The sequence below is a fragment of the Salarias fasciatus genome, assembly GCF_902148845.1.
Source record: "Salarias fasciatus chromosome 23 unlocalized genomic scaffold, fSalaFa1.1 super_scaffold_20, whole genome shotgun sequence".
In the NCBI taxonomy this organism is placed as follows: Eukaryota; Metazoa; Chordata; class Actinopteri; order Blenniiformes; family Blenniidae; genus Salarias; species Salarias fasciatus.
Window position 1 is genome coordinate 17,683,545 of NW_021941230.1, and position 7,667 is coordinate 17,691,211.

Consider the following 7,667-nt stretch of genomic DNA (forward strand, 5'->3'; position numbering starts at 1 on the left):
AAGACATTACAAAGTACCACAACCCCATAAAAAATCTTTTATTCCTCCTGAACAAAAGAAAAATAAGACAGAGAGTTCTACATATTTATTTTATCCGCTACTGTTCTCTCAACATCTCTTTACCCGTGAGCATGCGTCTTAGCATGTTTGTGTAATTATATTTTATCGGTGGATCCTATCAAAGAAGAATTTCTATCACCACCATGGACAGACAATAAGTCTATCTTTCTTCTATCTTGTATTGTTTGATCCGTAATCAGTTTCTCACAAAGAGTAAATCCGGTCTAATTTTAATTCGTACAAGAATCTTTGGGCTTCTCTTCACACCCTCACACTTCCCCCCTCAGAAAGAATATTCACTTCCTCCAAGACCCAACCTCTCTCCAACACCTCATGCCGATCCTGTGATCTTATTGGAAGGATCAAAAGTCATAAAAACCACCAAAAAAACAAATGCAAAAAAGCTAGCTAGCACGGATATAAGTGACAGTCAGTCAGTTCAGCTTGCAACAGGCAGAGCGAGGAAGGAGAGAGAAGAAGAAGAAGAAGATCACTGCTTGAGAAAAATACCAAACACCCCGTCAATAACACCACAAGATGGCCGGTAGGACGAATGGACTGGAAAATTATTTTCTCTTTGAAAAAGTGTGAGAGCGAGAAAACAAAGTGCATTTTAATATATTTTTCTAGACAAGACTAATTTCTTCGGTGAATCATCATCATCCACAGAGCCGACGACCCATTCTCGATGTAAGTACCATGGTTTTTAAATTTCATGTTATTTGATCAGACAAAAATGGATTTCTTTTTTTTTTTTTTAAACAAGTTTTTACCCCTGTTTAACTAAGTTTTTTTTTTTTTTTAAGTTGAAGAAGAAGAAGAAGAAGACTTTAACCTGACCCGGGATGATTTTGGTAAATTGTTAAAGCAATCCTGTATTTAATTGAGAATAATCGTCTATGGGATCTAATGAGGTTTGTTTTGTTTTTACGATTGACAGATGAGCTGGACAGGCTCGATAATCAGACTCGAAATCTGACCTCGACAGCCAGTGAAGTCCCAGGACCTTCAAACACAGGCCGTCAGAATCTAACAAGAAATAGGTCAATTATCACGGATTCTCTACAAGAGTTATCCTCTCTCCGTACCAGGGGTAATTTTTTTTTTTGTTTTTAAATCTTCAGAGATCTCAAGACATTATGGAGGTCTCACTATCTCTGTTTTATTTAAATTTCCAGTTTTTCCTCCAAATCGAGAAGACACTCCAGGGACTTCTGGTTCTGCAGTAAGAGCTCGCTTTTCCCGGGGTAGGTTTACCTGATCTGATTCATACCTGGTTGTACATATGAGTATATATATATATATATTGTTTTTTTAAAGTAATTATTTGATGTCTCCTAGCTCTGAGCCGTTTCGACGACATTGATCACACTCAAGTCTCGGGAGACCTCAACAACCTCTGTACTTCTGGTAAGTCTTTTTTTTTTTCAAGTTTATTAAGTTTGTTTAAAATAAAACTTCTGACGATCGTCTTCATATTAAAGATCTCCTGTTCGCACCTGGTCGAGTAGAAACCGCTGTCAATACAAGCGAGGTGGTTGATCTCACTGGTAAGATTTTTTTTTTAAATATTGATGGTGGGATAAAATAATAATAATGCCATGCATGTGTGTAACCTTTTCTTAAATTATTCCTGTATTTTAAGGGCCTACGCAGACCGAGCCTCCTACTACAATCCAGGAGCTCAGAGGCATGTATTTTATTCTTTCTATATTCCCTGTTTATTTATTTACTCAGTCTTAAATGATCCTTTGATTAATTTTATTTATCTGTTTATTTTTTCAGCTCTCGTTCCAAGAACACCATCTCCACCGATCGCTGATCACGACCCCGAAACTGTGTCTGAGCCTGAGGCTGATCCTGGACATGACAGCGAGACTGACGATGATCTGAGGGGTAGGTTTTACGACTGAGATGTGGAGAAAAACTTTATATTTATAACATGTATGTATGTATTCAATTTTTTTTCTTTTCATTTAAAGGCCCGGATGAGGTACCACCACCACCACCACCACATCAGGATGGTGCGGACATCCACTATGTGAATGGTAAGTACTTTATTTTGTTCTCACTAACTGTTCTGTACATAATTGGGGAATATATATCCTATACGTGACTTTTCCTCTATCCTCTTTTTAGATTTTTTTGTTCGAGATACGGAGTTGGGAGAAGACCGGACTCTTCTCGGCATCGTTAGAAATGCTGCTTTCGACACGGCGCTTCGGAAGGCCAAAGCAGTTGCTGCCGACGTTCTGAACTGGAGCTTCATGTGCGGTGGGATAGCATATCTTCAGTACGGTGATCTGCAACGGCTCATGGATGAGCGCTTAGAGCAAGCCTTGTCCTGTTAAAAAAAAAAACAGAAAGAAAACATCCTGAAGCAGTAAAGCACGACATTCAAAAATAAATGATTGAAAATCCCCGAGCAGTGTGATTTCAGAAAAATTAAAACCCCATGGCGCGCATTTTAGACTTAAACTTTCTGTTAGAGTGCCTGGTTCGAGATCCTGAATCATTCATAATAAACGATGTGAATTTATCACCGAGTGCATTTCAATCTGGGTCTGGTTACCATTCCGATTCGTCAGCATCATACCCCAGTGTCAGTCATGAACCTCCTCCTCCCCCTCCCCCTCCTCCACCTCCTCCTCCTCCTCCTCCTCCCCCTCCCCCTCCTCCCCTTCCTCCTCCTCCTCCACCTCCTCCTCCTCCTCCTCCTCCCCCTCCTCCTCCTCCTCCTCCTCCTCCTCCCCCTCCCCCTCCTCCCCTTCCTCCTCCTCCTCCACCTCCTCCTCCTCCTCCTCCTCCTCCCCCTCCACCTCCTCCCCCTCCTCCTCCTCCTCCTCCTCTTCCTCCTCCTCCTCCTCTTCCTCCTCCTCCTCCTCCTCCCAGTCTACCCCACTCAGAACCATCTTGCTCCAATTCAGATTTGCAAAATGATGCTTCAGCATCAAGAATTTTGCGTGATCGATTTAATAATGTTGAGATAAGACAGATGTTAAACCTTCCAAATACACAGAATGTACCAGATCTCGCAGAGTTTTACGAGAATGTTATGAGAGTCATCGAACATCTTGCAGAGAGAACCAGGTCGGAATCTAACCGTAATGACCTGGTTCAATTGGAAATTGTCGGTGAGAATGTGCGAGAGCACGTTTCTTTCACTGTTGACCAGCATGGTGATAACATTCTCCCCGCATTTGAAAACTTACTCGATCAAATGGTTCAGTCAAATACAGATGTTGCTGCCGACGCAGGACTCGAACTCGTTGTACAGGTTGTACGTGACCCACGAGGCGGAATTAAAAGAAAATTAGAATGCACACTTGAACATGAGGTGTTACAGCGTAAGAGGCGTCACCTCTACATCGTCTACAATAGGACCGACAAGCTCTGTTTCTCCATTTGTTTGGCACATTTAACAGATCCCAAATTAAATGATTCACAGGCTGAAGAAAGGGGAAGATGGTTACAGCACCAGGCAGGCTTGACAAGTCAGACTGAAGTCTCCTTCACTGATGTCCCTAAATTTGAGGAGCTCTTACAACGGAAAATAGTCATATTCATGAGAAATCGTGAAAATAGAGCCCTCTCGAAATTTGAGACAGCTTTCAGTGACCGATCTCGCCCAATTTTCTTGTACTTAGCTGAAAACCACTTCTCGGGGATTAAAAACCTCAAAGGGTTCCTTGGTGTCCGATATGTATGCAGTTTCTGTTTTCAAGGATACAATAACCCTCATACACACAGCTGTGGCGGTTACTGTCCTGTATGTAATGACCCTGACTGTAAACAGAGGGTGTGGAGCCCTGTGACCTGTGATCGTTGTAACAGAACCTGTCGTTCGTCAGAGTGTTTCGACAAGCATAACGAGCCGAGAGAGAGAAACCGTGGTGAGACGTATGCTAGTAACTGTGATATTTACAAGAAATGTCTTAAATGTAACTCTACATACAAGAAAAGATTGACCGGGGAGAACAGAGAGCATGTGTGTATAAAGAGACGTTGTAAAACCCGGTGAGAGCCTCGCAGATGAGTCACAAACCGCTGGTAATCAGGATCGTCACCTCTGTTACATGCAGCCTTTAAACGTAGACGAGAAACACTCGGAGAAGTTGATTTTTTATGACTTTGAGACATTTGTTGATCAGGCGGGTGTGCATAGACCGTATCTGGTCTGTACAAAAACCTTGAGCGGTGTTGAATGGTATGCTTACGGTCTTGACTGCGTGGAGAAATTCATCGCTCATTTCAGAAAACCTCGCTACAAAGACTCGGTCTTCATTGCGCATAATTCGAAAGGATTCGATAGCTACCTGATCGTTAACACCATGGTTAAATTAGGTATTGAACCCTCTCTTATTATGATGGGTGGTAAAATTCTGAAGCTCAGTGAGTCGGACTATAACCTAAAATTCATCGACTCTCTCTCTTTCCTCAGCATGCGTCTCTCTGATATGCCGAAAGCAATGGGGTTCGAGGATCAGTCAAAAGGCTTTTTCCCTCACAAGTTCAGCTCCGCAGGGAGTCTGAAATACACGGGACCGTACCCCCCACCTACTGATTATGGTTTTGAGCGTATGTCGCGCCCCGAACAGATGAAATTTCAGGAGTGGTATGATTCGGTCTCTCGCGGTGTATTCGACTTTGAGAAGGAAGCTTTGTTTTACTGCAAAAACGATGTCCAGATTCTCTTTGAAGGGTGCGTGAGATTCAGAAATCAGTTTCTGAATGAGACAAAAGTTGACCCGTTCAGTCGGATAACTATATCCTCAGCCTGTATGAAAGTTTTTCTCACAAACTTTCTACGTCCTCGCACACTCGCCATTCCTCCTCCTGATGATTACCGTCGTCAGGTCAAAAGTTACTCTCACGCTTCTATCCAGTGGTTGGAATATGTGTCACACAGCCGGGGTGTTTTCATTCAGCATGCTCTAAACAGAGGCGAGAAGCAAATAGGTCCTTACTTTGTTGACGGGTTTGCAAAGATCGGTGATGTGGAATGGGTTTTTGAGTTCCAGGGTTGTTTTTTCCACGGCTGTCCGATTTGTTTTCAGCTGCATGAAACATGCCCTCTGACTGGGAAGCCCTTTGAAGAGCTGTACACAGCTTCAGAGGAAAAATTACATCGGCTGAGATCCGTCTACGGTCTACAGACCTGTGTGATTTGGGAACACGAGTGGCTGGAGATGAAAAAATCAGATCCGAGAGTAGGTGAGTTTCTGAAGGAATTTGACCCTCCTGAACCTCTCTCCCCCAGACAGGCTCTGTACGGAGGCCGTACGAGTGCGCTGCGGCTGCGGTACACAGCGGGTGCTGGCGAATCTGTGCATTACGTGGATGTAACTTCATTATACCCGTACGTAAACAGCAGTTGCGCTTATCCTTTAGGCCATCCCATCGTAATTCATGAAGATTTTGACGACCCTCAAAACTACTTTGGGTTAATTCGAGCCGTTGTCAACCCTCCGAGGGGTCTCTTTCACCCGGTGTTACCTTACAAATCTTCCAGAGGTAAACTGCTGTTCACTCTCTGTCGCACCTGTGCTGAGATAAATAACCAGATGACCTTATGCGATCATGATGAAAACGCCCGTGCATTGACGGGGGTGTGGGTCACTCCCGAATTCAACAAAGCTCTGGAGCTCGGGTACAAAGTTGCAAAAATCATCGAAGTTTGGCACTTTAGCGAGCGAAGCGACTCTGTTTTTGTAGGATACGTGCACACTTTTCTGAAGGGGAAACAGGAAGCGTCAGGCTACCCGGCAGATGCGGTGGATCAGGAAAGCAGGGACAGATACATACAGCAGTACAAACAGGAGCAAGGCATTCAGCTCGATGCGGACAGAATCCGCTTTAACCCGGCACTTCGCTCTGTCTGCAAACTGGCTCTGAACTGCTTCTGGGGAAAGATGGCAGAGAGGCCTAATCTAACACAGACCTCAATCGTGTCTGATCCTGCACAGTTCTTCAGTTATCTGTTTTCAGGAAAGTATCAGATCAAGTACTTTTCTTTTCTGAACAACGACGCTGCTTTGGTTCAGTGGAATTACAACGAGAGGTGTCTTGTTCCACCCGGGAGAACCAATAACGTATTTGTCGCCGCGTTCACCACAGCTTACGGACACTTGAAGCTTTACAGTTATCTGGAGAGATTGCAGGAGAAGGTGCTCTACACAGACACAGACAGTTTAGTCTATCTCCTGAAGGATGGTGACACGCCTCTTGAGCTGGGTAATTATCTGGGGGATTTAACGGATGAACTCTCGGGTGACACCATTTCCGAATTTGTGGCGGCAGGTCCGAAGACTTATGCGTATCAGACAAAAAATGCTAAAAAGGTGGTGATGAGAGTGAAGGGGATTACTCAGACTCGTGACTTTTCTGACAAAGTCAGCTTTGACAGCGTGAGGGAGCTGGTGGAGGGCTATCTCAGATTCCAAAGGAGTGATTCGATTGACATTCCTCAGCAAAACATCATCAGAGACAAAAGGGGGTTTCTGCTGAAAAATTCTTCATTCACGAAAAAGCTGCGCATCGTTTATGACAAAAGGAAGCTCTCCCATGATGGTACTTCTGTACCGTTCGGTTATTAGTAAATAACCTGATCTCGTTGCTGATGTTGATGATTTTTTTTTTTTTTTTTTTTTAATGAAATGTCAGACTTTACCGCGATGGAGGAAATTGATTTTGATCCTAGATTTTGTACGCCTTTTTCATGTCTCATCTCAGGCCCGAGCGGCTCTGGGAAGTCATTTTTTTGTAAAAAGTGTTTTGCAGGATTGTGAAAATGTAATGAATCGAAAACCGGATAATATTGTTTGGATTTATACTTCGTTTCAACCTTTGTATGCCGAGCTGAAGAAGACCAATAAAAACATAACGTTTGTGAAAGGATTGCCTGAATCATTCGAAGATGAGACCCTGTTTCCTCCTGATAAGCAACATCTGGTGGTCTTAGATGATGTGGTTTTCGAGGCTTCAGATCATCCTGAGGTGGTGCGGATTTTTACTCAGTACAGGCACCACAAACAGATGTCCGTATTCATGCTGACACAAAATGTGTTTCATCAGGGTAAATACTCACGTACAATCAGTCTTAATTCAAACTATTTTGTCTTATTCAAGAACCCGCGTGACAAGCTTCAGATGAAAACATTAGCTCATCAGATCTTTCCATCACAAAAAGCATTTTTCCTGGCGAGTTTTGACGATGCTACAAAGGACCCTCACGGGTATTTAATCGTCGACCTGACACACAGCTGTCCAGAACAGTACAGACTTAGGACAGGTGTACTGCCTAACCAGTGGCCTGCGGTTTATATTCCAAAAAACAGATAAGACGACATGTCAGCGCGATTAAAAAGGAACGCTCCCTTTCTGAAAGCTCTGTATTATGCCACGCCTAAGAAGCGGAAGGATATTTTAAAGGACTGCCCGGCGGATCTCCTTCAGTCTTTGGCCGAAATCGCTCTCAATCTGTTAAAAGGGAACATTCCTCTCTCTCGCTGTCAATTTAAAAAACTCCACAGACATAAAAACTTGCTCAGACAGCTGGCTGATAGAAAGATCAGTCTAAAGCGTAAACGCAGCGTTTTGCAAACGGG

General features: G+C 43.5%; 1 long non-coding RNA gene across 1 annotated transcript; it reads left to right on the forward strand.

The window, feature by feature from the left end:
* The first annotated feature begins 552 nt into the window (after positions 1-552).
* Positions 553-1,741, forward strand: LOC115383739 (uncharacterized). The gene is made up of 7 exons (XR_003930732.1): positions 553-750; positions 867-914; positions 1,001-1,153; positions 1,239-1,307; positions 1,402-1,470; positions 1,545-1,610; positions 1,706-1,741. It is a non-coding gene; the product is annotated as an uncharacterized LOC115383739 (long non-coding RNA).
* The last annotated feature ends 5,926 nt before the right edge of the window (positions 1,742-7,667 follow it).